Raw genomic sequence first — 16805 nt, 5'->3', positions numbered from 1 at the left:
TCATATAGGACATGCTGGCATCCTTATCACAGACAACAAGATGAATCTTTTATTCTTTTGGTTGTTAACTCAAACTAAAATAGGCCTCGTGACGGGGAAGTCATTATATGACTGTAAATCCAGCACTGCCTGTATGTCATGTATGTAACCTGGGCTCTGATGTGCTTGTCTGCTCTCTAGCTGCTTGTGAAGGTGCCTACGCGGAGGTTAGGGGTATACAGCAGGTCAGAAGTCAGAAGTCACAACTTCTTCAGCGGGACCGACTGGACGGCTCTGGAGCAAAGGCAGGTGGAGCCGCCCTTCACGCCAAGCCTGGTAAGTACAGTCACCAGGAAATCATGTGTTGGGTCGTGTGTGTGTGAGAGTGAGTGAGTGAGTGAGTGAGTGTGTGTGTGTGTGTGTGTATGTTATCAATTTGGCCATGGTTAGGGGCTCTGCACTCTACTGAGGTCACTTTTCTAGTTTTCTATGCAAGGTATTTGACATGAACGTTCTCTCCTCTGCCCTCACAGAAGTCCGGCAGCGACAGTCACAATTTTGACGTGCAGTCCCTGGACGAGGCCCCCGGCTGCCCGCTGCTGAGTGGAGCGTGAACAGCACCGTGTTCAGCGGATTTTCATTCGTGAACCCAGGCATCGCCTCCACCCCTGCACAGTGACCGCTCCACAGACTCGAGGGGTGTGCGGGACTGTTTTTTCAATCCCGCTCCTGCCCGCTCCTGCTGGATTTCTGACCATTACTGCCCGCTCCTGCAACGTGTGTGTCACTGACGCTGTGTCACTGCGCCAACGTGATTACCACCCGCTCCCGCAAGAATTGTGTTGGGTCTCGCATGGGAGTCCTGTCCCGTTGCACCCCTCTACCACAGACCACTTGCGAGCTACCAGCCAACAACTCAGAACCAGCACTTACAACACAGAGACAATAGACCAGGCATGTCCAAGGTCCGGCCCAGGGGCCAACTGCGGCCCGCGGCCCGATTTTAAACGGTCTATATACGTATATGGAGACACTGCGTAACGCGTCATCATTCAGAAGCCACGCCCAAGACGGGGGAAAACAGAAACCCCCCCCTCCGATCCTGGCGTTCTCCTATGTCGCGTGCATGGTTGCGTGTTGCACAAAAAGATCGTATATACGGAAGATGAACACTCCAACTTACTTCCTTGACAGCTAGATCCACATCTTTCTTCTCGCCAATTCTCTTGGCTTCCTTGTTTTGCTCAGGAGTACAAAAAAACTTGAACTGGCGATTTTCTACATTTGTTGTGTGTGTACAGCCCACCACACAACAGCTTTTAGCTATGTTTAATTCAAGGAAAATGACGCTGGTGTGTGGAAATGAACGGAGCTTTTCCCCCGTGATGGGGTTCATAGAACCCAGGGCCATTCCCAGTGCTGCCAGATACAGTCTCTAGCCCTGCTTCACACTGGCAACTTTTAGCCCCGTGTTTAGACCAAAAGTCAGGGTTAACCCTGAAAAGTCAGGGCTAACTCTGCTCCAGAGCAGGTTGCCCTTGGCTGAAGTCGGGGTTAACCCACTTTGGAATGTTCCAGGATTGTGCATGTGTGAACAACAAAATGATATCAAGAATGTGACTAACTCTGAACTTTGCTGAATTGGTGAACACAGCTGATCACTACTACTGCTGCTGCTGCTGCTGCTATGTGGAATAGCGGACAAGGAAATTGAAAGGAGGGTTAAAATGAAGGAAAGAATAGATGAGCAGTGTTTATTGTTAGTCCACAGACAGAAGCATATGAACATTTCAATTGGAGATAACCTCTAGTGGTACTTAACCAAAAATACATTCGTTTGTATGTTTTGTTTTGAAATTGTATTGCTTGTAATATGAATACTTGATATATTGTATTATTATATTGTTTCCATTTATATATTTAAATACATTCAATTTTCATTCAAATACTTTCAATTTTTTGTTTTGTTCTGACCTATCATTTTTATATTGTGTAATGGATTGCATTATTACAAAACATATGTATTATAGTGTCAAATCTCTCTCATATCGTGTCCCCACGATTTCACTTTGTTGTTGAACTGTAAAATATCCTGCCTACATTAGATATCTCAAGTCACACAAAGTCATATCTTTGTGTTTGATATTTTAGGGATCATTGCACTTTTTTTTTTAATATGTGTATATATATAATATGAGAATATTGGCATATATATTGATATCAGATTTTGTATTGCTTTGGAATATGAATATTATATTGTTTCCATGTATATATATGTACATTAAATTTTTTTGTTCTGACCTATCATTTTTATATGGTGTATTTGATTGCATTTTTACAAAACATGTATTATAGTGTCAAATCTCTCTAATATCGTGTAACCACGATTTCACTTTGTTGTTAAACTGTAAAATATCCTGCCTACATTCAATATATCAAGTCATATCTTTGTGTTTGATATTTGAGGGATCATTGCATTAAAAAAAAAGATGTGTATATATATATAATATGAGAATATTGGCTGATATATCGATATCAGATTTCTTTTAAAATATGTGTACATATATAATATGGGAATATTGGCCGATATATCGATATCAGATTTTTTTTGCTCCCTAATATCGCTATCGGCCTCAAAAATCTAGTACCGGTCAGGCTAACGCAGAGGAGAGGACTGCAACATTAATCCCACTATGCTGGCATCAAAAGTGGGCATGAATGTGACTGATGGGCCCTAGTGCAAGGTGGCTCTGAATAATTACAAGGGTCTGCTGTCCACCCAACACATTGTTGGAGGGCCTGCTCTCTCTATGGGCCCCTATGGACAGTGTCCATAAGAAGTTTCTGGTGTTAAAGAAAAGTGTTCTTGTTGAAAACAAACCAGGGAGTATAATATACAGTAGTTTCAGTCTGTGTTTTCAGGCCTCTGATCAGCTGCATTGTAAACTGTGTTCATACACCAATGCTGCCCTCTGCTGGTGAAATACGTCAACTGCTGCTGAGCTGATAAAATAATGACTCGAAGGCCTTTGCTTTTCTGTATTTGCCAACTTAAGTGACTTCTGATGACATCTGATGCTCCAACAAGATGTCAATGTTTGAATATGATTGATATGGAGAGGCAACCTGCAAAGTGGCATGGAGGTATCGCCACCTAAAATATATGCCATGGCAGAAGTGATTGGACAGTGTGAATTGCAATGATCGTTCATGTCATATGTACATAGATTGCAATACTGATTAGAGTACCATCAGTTTTAACTTTGTGTTTTAGATATTGTAGCACTCAGACATGTGGAATATTTGGGGGGGAAATTGCCATTGATGCAAAAATATAAAATGTGAATTTCTGTTATTCACCTTATGTAGCCCCGCCCCCTTGACCCTGTTGTGTTATGACTTCCTGTTCAGAACACCGTCTGTTTTACCTGCTCACTGGTACTGTACTGTCACAGGAAGTGTCAACACAATAGGAAGTAACTGACTGACCCCTGTGTTGGAACATAAGGTGAATTTTATAGTTTTCCCCACTTTCCCAGAGTCCAAAACAAATGAATGCCTTCAGACAGTCAGACATTCTTTCTGTATTTGGTGTTGTCTGAAGTAACAGGGGGCACGGTGGCTCAGTGGTAGAGCTGTCGCCTCACAGTCAGAAGGTCCTGAGTTCGATTCTCGCCTGGGACACTGTGGGCGCTGTGGTTGTGTTCCCCCCCATATCTTCAGTGCCTACTGCCCAGGTGGGGTATCTCGTCGTAAGGGCCTTTCTCTCTGTGTGGAGTTTGCATGTTCTCCCCGTGCTCCCCCAGGGGGTTCCTCCTTATATAACCCCCCCACTAAAAACATGCAGAAGATCAGATCGTCATCGTCATCCGACCAGTGACGACAACACCCGAAGTTGGTCCCCGGGCGCCGTACGAGAAAGCGACCACTGCTCCTGGCCTGCCCCTCGGAGGAAAGGACATGCCTGGATGGGTTAAATGCAGAGGACACTTTTCACCGGCCACCATCAGCATGAGTGTGTTGTGGCCGCATGCATGTGTTGTGGTGTTCGTGTGACAATAAAAGACGGGGCTTGTCCCGTTACGAGAGTTTTTTAAGAGAGTATCAGGCTGTCTTGGCTCAATTTGTTGAGTGTCTATGGGATCAAAAAACAGTCATGATTCCAATAGAGGCAACCAGGAATTGAGTGAGGGTGCTCCTTTTACCAAGCTTTGTCTGGGGGAAGGCCCCCAGTCTCAGGCTTTGAAAACCCCTGGTACAGTATAGGCTACAAGTGTAAAATAAAAAATTCTCAACTTTTTTTCATGTCAAGGACCCCTAAACTGACAGAACTTAGATCACCATTTGATAGGGTTTTGTGCAGGGTCCCCCTAGCTCACATCAACAGGTGCTTCTTGTTCATGTTAATAGAGCCAATGAAGTCATGAATTGGACCTTGTTCTTTGACTCTTTTTGAATATGAGAGGAAGAATTATACGAGGGATCAGCCGAGCAGCATTTTGGTAAACAAACCGCGTCACTGGGTGGCAACGGCAATGGAGCCCTATGGAGCCCAAGTGGCGCGAGGCTTGTGTGTCTGACTCTAGCCAGCTAACTCTGTTTACATTTTAAAAACTGCAACAGTTCACAGAACTTTAACACAACATGCATATTTATTATACATCAAACTCTTGAGCTAATTCTGCTCTCACTCAGAATGTCAAAATATAAGCGATGCGATGTATGGTTTTTGAGATATTAACGTTTGTTTGGCACAACTCATACTATATTAACCGCCGCGGGGGTTTCGCATTTCAGGGTGTGTCAAGTGACGTCACGCTGATTCGTCAGATAGGATTTATATGAAAATGTGCAACGTGCGTGTGAGGATTCACAGTTAACGTCCAATTTTCACAATACTACAACTCTTTACTTCATTTAAATCATGGGTCCAAGGCAGCACTACTGGTGCTGGAGCCCTACTGGTTTGTTGGATTGTTCTTCCACGTCTTCTTTTTCTGCCTTCAAACCATCTGGAGCACAGAGACCTCATGTCCCAGAGCCACCAAATTGGATGTCTATGGTTCAGATGGTGGCACTAGAACACGAACGAAACTTGACCTTTTAGCCAAAGACCCCGATCGTTCTGCATAGAATTAATTCAACTTCTTCCAAAGTGTCTGACTGAATGAAGCTGCTGCTCAAGGTGTGGAAACAGGAAGTGAGGCATCATTTAAAGCTAAAGCAAACACAACCACACTTAACATCACTGTTAATCAAAGACCACATGTGGTTGTGCTCCATAGCGCCACCACCAGGTTTATATTAGTGCTGTCAAGTTGACATGGCAGCTTACACACAGCATAACTGCCTACTGTACATCCCTGCTATTCCAATCGCCCAATGCTGGTGCAACCAAACTTCATGTACATATTTACGTGTGTCAGTAGGGCTGGGTATCGCCACTGACTGCCCGATATGATACGATTCCGATACACAAGGTCCCAAGTCGATACGATTTCCGATACGATACGATTCGATATCGATATTTTAGTTACAATACCAGTGTTGCTTTGATAATGGAAGAGATTCTCAAAGAACTAATGCTGTAAATTGTACAAAGAACCCTCTAACCTGGTGCATTATTAAAAAATATTATTATTTACATTAAGAATTGACCATAAAGCAAGCAGTTACATCATGTAATTATTTTTTATTTAAATATGACCAACATAGTCATTCAACATCTTATCTTTCTTTACAGTCTTCTGTGTGAGAAGCCAAACAAATTTAGATTTCCACTATACAACAGAATCATTGAACAGCAGCATGTTGTAAACAGTGTTTCATAAAGTACAAACGCTTTGTAAATAAAATAAAATAAAATTAAATACAGCTCATGAACATTTCCAGTTCACAAACATTATAGTGCAAACACATTTGAGGTCTGTACATCTGGCTCATGGTGCATGCACAATGCACATGTAGCCTACAGTATTCATGTTTTTGTTTCAACTACAAACATAAATAAACGTCAACTTGAAACTATGTTTTAACTACCACACACAGCCTATAATATTATAGCCTATGTTTATTAAAAATAAAATAAAAAATAAAATAAAATGCATTTTAAAAGATCGATACTGGGATTTATGTATCGATACTTGTTCCTTCACATGAATATCGATTCAATATCGATATATCGATTTTTTTTAACCTAGCCCTATGTGTCAGATCACATTTGTGGGAGGACAATCAGGCCCGTAGCCAGGGTTTGAGAAATACCGAGGTCGTTTTAGCGCGGCGTGGGGGTCCCAAGGGGGACTATGACCCCCCGGACAGAACATTTTGTCCATTTTAAAGTAAAATGCTTCAATCTGGTGCACTTTGAGAGCAAAATGAAGAGGCTAGATCTATAAAGAACTACATACATCATGTTAGATTAATATCCTCTTTACTGTGCTGTTGCTTTAAAATGATACAAAAAATAAATGTCTCCCAGTCCCCATATGATATAATTTATATTCTGCATACAGGCCACATGGCAGAATACTGCTCAATTAAATACAATGGCCCATCTACACAAACATCACTTACAGGGGAGTTACTTACCCATTCACTTCAATAGAACTGTCCCCAAAGTCTAGCCCCAATGCAAAATCTGAATGTTGTGAGTTATCTCTCTTCCTTCTATAGCACACAGAGAGGAAGCAAATTGTTGCATTTCCGATCAACTGTCGCATTAAAACATCAATGACAGATTAATAGATCTGGGGACCGGGGCTATTAAAAAAAAAAAAAAAAAAAAAAAAAAAATTGTGTGGAAAATACCGAGGTCATGACCTCGGTGTCCTCAATGGTAGCTACGGGCCTGGGGGAGAGAGAGTGGAGAGGAGAGTGGGAACAGGGAGAGAGAGATCGGCAGAGATACGCTAATGGCCGCCAAGGTTCTCGCCGACCGCGAGCCATCAGTGATGTGGTCGCTAGCCTCTCTGCGTAGCGTGAGCGCGACAGGGAACCCAGCGTTTGTCCGAGGACGAATCACAGTCGCTCTAGCAGCTCGGGGAAAACCTGACGCTCACCAGCTTGTATATCGTAACACTTTTAATTTGATAGATTATTTAACAGTGGCACAATTCGTCCAACGTCAGCATAACATGAGAATTATGTATCTACCCCTAACTTCTGCCCAGAAACCAGAAACCATGAACGTCACGTGGAGCCACTCGGTTAAGTGGATCGTTCCGTTTGTTTAGGAAAGTTGTCCTGCGTGGTTTGTGTCTGGTGTGTGTCTGGTGTGTGTCTGGTGTGTGTGTCTGGCCGTGTGTGTCTGGTGTGTGTGTCTGGCCTTGAGAGTGGCAGCGGCTCTGGCCGCGGTGCGCTCTTGTCGAATGTCGGTTCGTGGTCCAGCTGGGCCGTCACTGGAGACCAGTTTCCTCGTGCGCGTTGTGCGCTTTGAGGGAGCGATGCGATGCTGCGGTTGCTTCAGCTGTCTCGGGCCGGGCTGTGGCACGTCCTTGTGTGGCATAATCTGTTCTGTTAGTGGCATTACGGTGCATGTCCACATCATGTCATATGTAATAATGTCCTAAAGCTTTCATACCATAAGTTCAGCTATTCATTTGTGTATACACAATCCCGACACATACGCCCTCCTTGCTCTCTCTTTCTTCCTTGCTTTTCTCGCAGCGGTGTGTACCCTGAGTTGGTCTGTCAGTGGGTCCAGAGTGCAGCGCTCTCCCACTGGGTGCTGGTGTCCCTTCATCGATCTTCCACATGTTTGGCAGCACCGGATGGTGACCCTCCTCTTGTGGTGTGGAAGTGGCTCCAGCGTGCAGTGGTCTCCCACTGGGCCATAGAGCTGCTCCATGCTGTTGTCGTCGTAGGTTCAGGGTTGATTGGCTGGGGGGGCTGTGTGAGCAAGTCAGCCAATTTATAACCTCAGCAGGGAAGGATTTATGCCATCACCGATGACATCACAATTCAGTCTGTGACGTCACTGATGATGTCACAATGTCTATGAAATGTAAATAATGTCTATTGTCCATGGAGTTAAGAAAACGAATATCAATGTACAGTATTTGTTGTGGCATATTAGTTGTTCATGGCAGATCATAACCCCATGGATAGTTACATTAACTGAGCCATTACCTAAGCATTATCCAGAGAAACATTAAAGGAACACTCTGCCCATTTTCAACCAGCTTTGTATCATTAGAACATCAGTAGTATATCAGAAAACTGTAAACTGTTTTCAAGTCTGTCATTTAATTTGACAGTTATTGAGTGTTAAAGTGTGGACCAGTGACATCACTGGTCCACACTAACTCAAATTAATAACTCCTTAACTCAAATCAACTCTCAATAACTGTCAAACTAGATGAATGATGAATAGTCTCTTGCACTTCAGCCCCTCCACAAAGGGAGGTCGGTGCTCTCAGAACAGGACAGTATAACAACAACAGTTCAATGGGTCAACCCAGAGCCGTGTAGATAGAAGAGTCCCGACATCTCCATTCACTCCAATGGACCAGTTTTTTACTCTCAAAAGTTCCAGGAAGTAAGGTCCTGGATTAAGCAGCACTGTCGATTGTTGCAGCAAAATAGGCAGTTTGGTTGTACTCTGAAAGGGTTTTTCATCCCTTGAATCAAATTGTACATTATCAGCTTTATTTTAGCATGCAAAAGTAGCGCGAGACCCATTCCTGGCTGTTCATTGGCTAATGAGTCTCGCATTTTGGTCCTCCGCTGACGCCACTCTCTCTCTAGAGGACACTAGGTGAACCCAAAGAGGATCCTGGAGCACTGGAGAATTATTTGAATAAGGTGCAGTGACTTAAAGGAACACTCCGCCCATTTTCAACCAGCTTTGTATCATTAGAACATCAGTAGTATATCAGAAAACTGTAAACGGTTTTGAAGTCTGTCATTTAATTTGACAGTTATTGAGTGTTAAAGTGTGGACCAGTGACATCACTGGTCCACACTAACTCAAATTAATAACTCATTAACTCAAATCAACTCTCAATAACTGTCAAACTATTCATCATTCATCTAGTTTGACAGTTATTGAGAGTTTATTTGAGTTAATGAGTTATTAATTTGAGTTAGTGTGTGTTAAAGTGTGGACCAGTGACATCACTGGTCCACACTTTAACACTCAATAACTGTCAAATTAAATGACAGACTTCAAAACAGTTTACAGTTTTCTGATATACTACTGATGTTCTAATGATACAAAGCTGGTTGAAAATGGGCGGAGTGTTCCTTTAACATTTCGACGCACACAGCGTCTTCATCAGTCAAACTGACGATGACTCATTGTGTGTTACCTTATTAAAATAATTTCCCAGTGAATCGAGTGCTCCAGGATCCTCTTTGGGTTTTACCCATTGAACTGTTGTTGTATTTGAGGTTTGCTGTGAATCATTCCGCTCCTTCTGTGCTGACTGCAGCCACTGCTGAAACATGGTAGGGTCCTTCTCTGAGGTAGGTCTTCAGACGCAGGTAATGTTTGCTGCCCAATATGTCCACTGCTGTGGACGAGCTCACGAGTGCAGCTACTAGTTCAAAGGTCGCGTCCTTGGCCTCCTTCGACTTCCCCGTTGAACGGTCCACAATGAGCTCCATGAATGCTGGAGTACTGATCATTAACCTTTGACCCCATGGCTGGGTGGCGATGGCAGTGAATATGTGCAGAGCCCCACAGTGGAGCTCAGGGAAATGCTGTGTGCTGATGTTGCAGATCATGTCCATGGGATGGTTAGACAGAAGGTGCAACCAGGACGCTGTCAGGGCCAAAAGGTCTTCTGTCTGCTGCTCTGGCTGCAGAGTGAGCAGTTGTGAGATGGCCTCCAAGCTGCGCACTCGGAGCTCTGTCGCTCCAGCACTGGCCAGCTGGCTCATTCTTAGCAACACTGCCTGGAACTTCTCTCCGGTTTTCTGCAGGACCCGTTTGCCCTCCACAGTGGATCCAAGTAGGCCCAACGTGTCCAGAGCAACCCCGATCATCGCAGGGTCTGGGTCCAGTGCCATCTCAAACACCTTGTTCTGGAAGGCTGGGTAGGCTTCACAAACCTGCTGGGGACTGTCCATGGCGGCCAGGTTCCCAAAGAACTTCACCAAACCAGGGAGGTAGAGGGGGGCAAAGGGGTCAGTGTCTGCTCCTCTGATCATGTCGGAGATCTTGTCCATTATGCCTTGTTGGGCCAAGTACTGTCGGCCATGCTGACTGCGGGCTAAACTGGTCACCATCTCGATGGCTGTGGCTCTGATCAGTACGTCATCTCCTGTCAGTTCACCGAGCAACTCGGAGATGAAGCCGCTGTCGGCACAGTAACCAAGAGAAACCGAAGACACAGACGAGATGTCCACCATCAGCTCGTATATTCTGTATCTGACAATGTCACTTGTGGCCATCACGTCCTTCATGTCTTTCAGCAGGTCGGCCTGAAACAGCGTGTCTAAACCAGGCTTTGAGTGGCTCAGTTTGGACAGGGAGCGCATGGCCTTTTTTGCCACAGCTATCTTCTCACCACTGATGCAGTGGATGACCTGTGGAAGGATGTCGTGGTTATTGAGGATTTCAGTGACAGCATGGGGGTGATCCACCATTCTACCAATCTGTGTCAAGGCCAGTATCTTGACAGCTTCATCAGGATGGCTCAGACCTCCCTGGAGCTCCACTCTGCAGTTTTGGGCCAGGTCCACAGGGCTGAGGGCCTTTAAGATGCGGTCAAGGATGTCCACACATAGCTCAGTCTGCTCCCCGTCGTTTGTGTTCAAAAGTGAAAAGATCACGTCCAAACGGCGTCCGCTCACACAGTCCCTCAGCGCGCTGACGGGTATCGACCACAGGGCTGTTTTCAAGTTGTGCAGTTCTTCAATTGGATCTTCAGTAGTGGAGATTTCCTCCAGCAAACTCTCTATGGTGATGATGGAAGCAGCCATTACGTTCACTGTTTAGGAAGAGTCAGACAGTGTGACGTTATCGGTCATGTCATAGACATTGTGACATCATCAGTGATGTCATATTCTATAATCAGTGATGTCATATTCTATGTAATCAGTGATGTCACTTAAGCGATTGTGATGTCATCAGTGATTTATGACAGACATTGATAGGCTGATGATGTCTGCATCACTCACCTGGGTGTGATTTGTTCAGTTTTGAGCAGCGGCCAGCACGGCCCGACCAGCTCTATAAGTCACTCTGTTGGTTGGTTGGTTGGTCGGTCGGTCAGTCCACAAAAAATGTTGGTCCACAAAAAATGTGGGTGAGACCATTTTACTTCTGAAGCTAGAACAAGGGCAACTGGACCACGTGCGTCATGTAGCAACCATGGGACCTCATGCAACTTAAGCCCATTTGCGGAAACTACATCCTTCAACAGCACCAAGTTTGACACTGATGACGTCACTGATGACATCATCACCCTTTCAACAGCCCAAGTTTGGCACTGATGACATCATCACTGATGACATCATCACCGATGACATCATCACTGATGACATCATCACCGATGACATCATCACTGTTATCCATTCCTGACTGAATTGAATGAATGAATATCGGAAGGGAGGTGGTGAGAGGTTTGGGGAGAATGTTTTTGGAACCAGACGATGGTGAAATCTCTATTCACGGGTGAGCCCTTCACCAGAACATGAGACATAGCGCAACAGCCAAGATTGAGGAGGTGTGAGAAACACCAGAAACTTGAAAGAAGAAGAAGAACCAGGTCTAGAGTGTGAGACCATCCAACTGTGAGAGGCAGCAATGTGCCGCAAGACATCCAGTCTGCCGGAAAAAAGCCATTAGAAGAAGAATGAATGAATGAATGACTCACCCCAAAACGTCTTCTCTTGACCACGTGCTGCGCAGGCTGGGTGGGCACCACGATCAAAATCAAACGAGATGACTTGAATAAATGTTCAATATACTGAAGAATAAGTGCAGTTTTCTATCATTTAATCGAGTGATATAAATAGTTTTCGGTTTACGGCATGACAATATTGTTTTGGGCCCCCGGCAACAATCTGGGTTTCTCATGTGGCCCCACAGGGAAAAGAATTGCCCACCCCTGAGCTACAGACACTTGGAGCTGCTAGTAGGGCATCTTGCTCAAAGGCACTTCAGCAGGGTGAACACTTGCTGTCACTGAATCTGGTTGAAGGATCAGTCTCCCGCTCACTCAATCACCCTGCTGCACTAACACAATGGACTCAGTCAGGCCCTGGTGTGACAGGCAGGCTGCCACCATGAAAGTCAAATGGTTTGATCAATTGACCGTATTGATTATTTGAAGGAGAGGATGCTAGGCGGCTACAACAACCCAACTTGTAGCCTAGCATCCTCCCGCCAAGTGAGCAGGCTTCACACAGTCCACACACAGCATGGAGCTTCCTGTGCCGATCATAGGGAATTATTTTGCTTGGACTGCATCAAGTCAAAAGAGATGCATTGCCAAAGAATGAGCCAGAACCTTTCCTGTGGTTAGTCTCTAAGAGAGCTGGGATTGGCAACATTTCCCTCTTCACCCCGACGCATTTGGCCCCAATCTATTCCTACTGAATATTATGATCAAAATGATGCAAGAACCGCTTGCTGCCTTTCTCTTCAGAAACTAACGACAAGGCTTCCTGACCGAACGTTAGTTTGTAATGAGTTGGGAGTGAGAATGGCTTAAGATCCTATTAATATGCACGTGTAACATAGCTGAGGTGGCCGTTTGAATTTGAAAAATAAAAATAAAAATAAAAACTACAGTGTGTGTGTGTGTGTGTGTGTGTGTGTGTGTGTGTGTGTGTGTGTGTGTGTGTGTGTGTGTGTGTGTGTGTGTGTGTGTGTGTGTGTGGGTGTGTGTGTGTGTGTGTGTGTGTGTGTGTGTGTGTGTGGGTGTGTGTGTGTGTGTGTGTGTGTGTTTACACCATGTGGTCATTACACTGTCTGATGGGAGAGGGTGTAGTAGTAGTGATGTCCCTTCTAGGAAATGTCCATGTGTAGTGTGGCAACCAATGGGAGAGCTGCAAAAAAAAAGAGAGGACAAAAATACGGCAGCCATGAGGCTTTCTGCTGTTAGGCAGAAGAGGGGCATTCTGGGAGGTGACGACAGTGACATTAGCCCCTGATAAGCTCTGGGGCTTCTTCGTGCGTGCGTGCGTGCGTGCGTGCGTGTGTGTGTGTGTGTGTGTGTGTGTGTGAGAGAGAGAGAGAGAGAGAGAGAGTGTGTGTGTGTGTGTGTGTGTGTGTGTGTGTGTGTGTGTGTGTGTGTGTATGAGACAGAGTGTGTGTGTGTAGCAGCTTTTACCAAGAGCTAAAGCTTGCACCTTCAAAGAATGAGTGAATGAGAGAGATAACCGGTCTAAGAGAGAGAGAGAGAGAGATGGTTTCAAAGAAACAATGCTGCTGTTGCCATGGGGACAGCAGCTTTTTGCAGTGACCTGAGTGCGTGTGTGTGTGTTTGTGTGTGAGTGTGTGTTTGTGTGTGTGTGTTAATATCATATCTAGACCACTTTGAGGTCAATTTAATGTCATAAAAGATAATATTTTTCAGAGATGCTGTGAAGGTTTCAGGACATAGCCAGTGGAACCTACATTTGGATGCACTATACTGTAGCAGTGATACCCAACTTGCGGCCCGGGGGCCAGATGCGGCCCGCGATAGGGTGCAGAGTGGCCCCCCAACGTGAAATGAAGTGTGACTGAGCTCCAGCTAAATTGTCAAATAGCGCTGTCCAGGTACAAATATGTAGGCTACTTAACTTAACTTAACCTAACTTAAATGAGCCTAACTAACCATCCTGTGAGTGTGTGCACTGTGCACAGAATTGTCAGACTAAACTCCGGCAATCTGCTACAGAAAAATATTACATTATTAAGGTGTGTTTATTAACTGGCTCCTATCATTTTGCAAAGCAAGTTGAGTCTCCCTGCACTATAGTAACCTGTGCGTTCCCACAATCCGCCACTAGATGGGGACATCAAATTCTCACAAGGGCACAAGGGGCCCGGCAGTCATGTGGTTGGTATAATGGCAACCAATAGACATTGATCATATCCTCAGCTGACTCCTTCAAATCCTTTACATAAACAGAGCAAACCGTGGTATTGTTAAGCCACAATGCCTGATACACCCAAGCCATGGCCAAAAAAGCACAAAAAGACTTGTTGTTGTTATTATTATTATTATTATTATTATTATTATTAATATTATTAATATTATTAATATTATTATTATTATTATGTGCCTCTTATTGTTTGGATTGCTGTACATCAAGTTGTCATTTCCATGCTTCTCAATAGCGTATGAGTATGTGTTTCTCAAGTGAAGGCAGACAGAGTCATGTAGCCCTGCAGAGGTTTAGCATCCAGACAGTACGTGTGTGACAGCCTCTGCTATAGCTCTGACAGTGTCGAAGCCCTCATTGATCTGCCATCTCTGTTTTTTTTGACATGCAGTTTGTAGCAGAGGGTCTGCTCCCCAGACTACAGTAAGTGAATGTATGAGGGGGGGGGCACAAGTGGATTCCTCACACTGTGTGTGGCAGGCAGGTCCTTATGTGTGACTGTCTGGCTAACTGAGCACGAGAATAGGGAGTCTATTTCTATGTCTATTTCTTTGTGTTGTTGTTGAACCCAGGGCCCCAGTGAGGTATTCCCTTCCTTTCTCCCCCATCTTCTCCTCCGTACAGGTGCCACGTTTCACCTGTTTAATGCTTCACATGTGCAGCACATCTGTGCTACATATGAACTATGCAGCACACACACACACACACCCACACCCCCCACCCCTACATTCATTCACCCAACACGCAAAGAGATGGAGGCTTGCAAATGTATGCAAGCACTGTGCAAACTGGCACACACATCACACACACACACACACACACACACACACACATCACACACACACACACACACACACACACACACGCACACGCACACGCACACGCACACGCACACACACACACACACACACACACACACACACACACACACACACACATCCAAACAGACCCCCGTCCCCCCTAGATCGTTTCCAAGCTTTGGCCTCCCATGACGATACTGTCCTCCCCTGCTCTTCTTCCCGAGCGGCCGCCCTGTCACCCCTGCTGTCTGTCCTGTCCGCTGGGGAAATGTGAGCCCCGTCTGGTCTGGGAGCAGAGCAGTGGGAACATCCCTTCAGCTCACAACTATTTCAGGCCGTGCCACACTTATTATGGGCATTATGGGGCAGCCACAGCAGTATCCTTCTCAAATAGCCACACGATCGAGGCGGGAGTTCTCTTTGGCTGACACACGGAGAAGGAAACCCATACACCAGTGATGATCATCTTAATAAGAACTTGTCAATCGATAAAAGGATGAACTGGATTTTAGGATCCAAAGACACATTTTCCTGAAACTGACATGCCAAAGATCCCCTCGGGTAAACAAGGTTTTCTGCATTGATAACACAATATCACTATTATATATATATATATATATATATATATATATATATATATATATATATATATATATATATATATATATATATATTGTAACGAATCAGGTATTCGTCCACAGGAACCAGGAGACTTGTCGTTGGTACAGGGCTTTTATTCACAGGCTCATTCTCATAGCTCCTAGCTGTAGCTTCGCTGCTAGCTATACACACGTCCACTCCAGCTCTTCACATAGCTTGACTGACAACCAGGAGACAGGATGGTCACTTACACACCGTTCCCCCCAGGAACACCCCCACACACATCAGTTCCTAGCTAAACACGGAAACACCACATTACAGTACATGTAAAACCCCGGATCGCTACATATTCCCCGCCCAACAATAATCAACGCCCACGTTGACACCCACAACCCACACATATCCCCCCTCTACCAAAACACACCAACCCCATAACACTTTTTTCCATCACCACATTCAATTTCCCCACAAACAGTCTTTCCTTATTTCACCACTTCTTAATTTTCGTTCCACCACCACCATTTGCATTTCTTTTCATTCCTTTCCTCTTTTCCCATTCCTTTAAATTCAACCCACATTTCAGTTCAACACAAGCCCCAACATTTACATTATTTTCTTTTTTCTTTCCCCTTCATTTCAACCACCACCATTTCCATCCCCCCTTTCAAAGCTTCTGTCCCACCTGAAGCACTCTAGTCCCGCTCAACCGCCAGTGGGGTCAGTCCCACCTGAAGCACTCTTTTCGGTCCCCCCTCTGTGCCCCACAGTCATCACACGCCCTGCAGTAGCTCCGCACGTCCTCCTTGTTTCTGCCCCAGTAGTAAATGCTACGGATGCGGCTGAGTGTCTCTTTGGGCCCACAATGACTGGATCCAGGGCCCTTATGCGCCCACCGTAGCGCCAATCCTCGCAGGCAACTAGATACAAGCCACTGGAACCCCGTGAATCCGTGCCCCTTTCTCTTCACAATCCCCTGATCCAGACACAGGTCCGGAAACATGTTCCACAGTCCCTTCGTGGCACTGGAACACAAGTGAATCTCCTCCACAGGGGGCCAGCGTCCGGCCGCTACCCACGCATACACCGGACCGATATCCGCATCCTCCATCTGTCTGCGTCTCCACTCACCCACGTCGACAGCCCAGATGTCCCTGTCGTCGTCGTCCAGCTCTTGCACTCGCTCGTCCTCCCGTCCCGCTCCCCCAGGGGGCGGCGTGTTGAGGGCAGCAGGGCGAACACCACCGGCCTCGATCTCCTCCGGGGTTGACCCCTCTCGCTCACCCGGGGACTCGAGCGTCGCTCCCCCGACTGTAACATCTCTGCAGATGATGTCTCTCTCTTCCCTCTGGCTGTTCAACACGATCCCCGCTCTCCTGATGG

The 16805-nt window shown here is 45.5% G+C and overlaps 1 pseudogene across 1 annotated transcript; it reads right to left on the bottom strand.

The window, feature by feature from the left end:
• Positions 1-9384: 9384 nt before the first annotated feature.
• Positions 9385-10908, bottom strand: LOC310783013 (26S proteasome non-ATPase regulatory subunit 5 pseudogene; annotated as a pseudogene). The gene has a single exon. The product of its transcript is annotated as a 26S proteasome non-ATPase regulatory subunit 5 pseudogene (transcript).
• Positions 10909-16805: the final 5897 nt, after the last annotated feature.

Source organism: Poromitra crassiceps (assembly GCF_964638095.1).
Source record: "Poromitra crassiceps genome assembly, chromosome: 9".
In the NCBI taxonomy this organism is placed as follows: domain Eukaryota; kingdom Metazoa; phylum Chordata; class Actinopteri; order Beryciformes; family Melamphaidae; genus Poromitra; species Poromitra crassiceps.
This window is presented reverse-complemented; position numbering and strand designations above follow the sequence as displayed.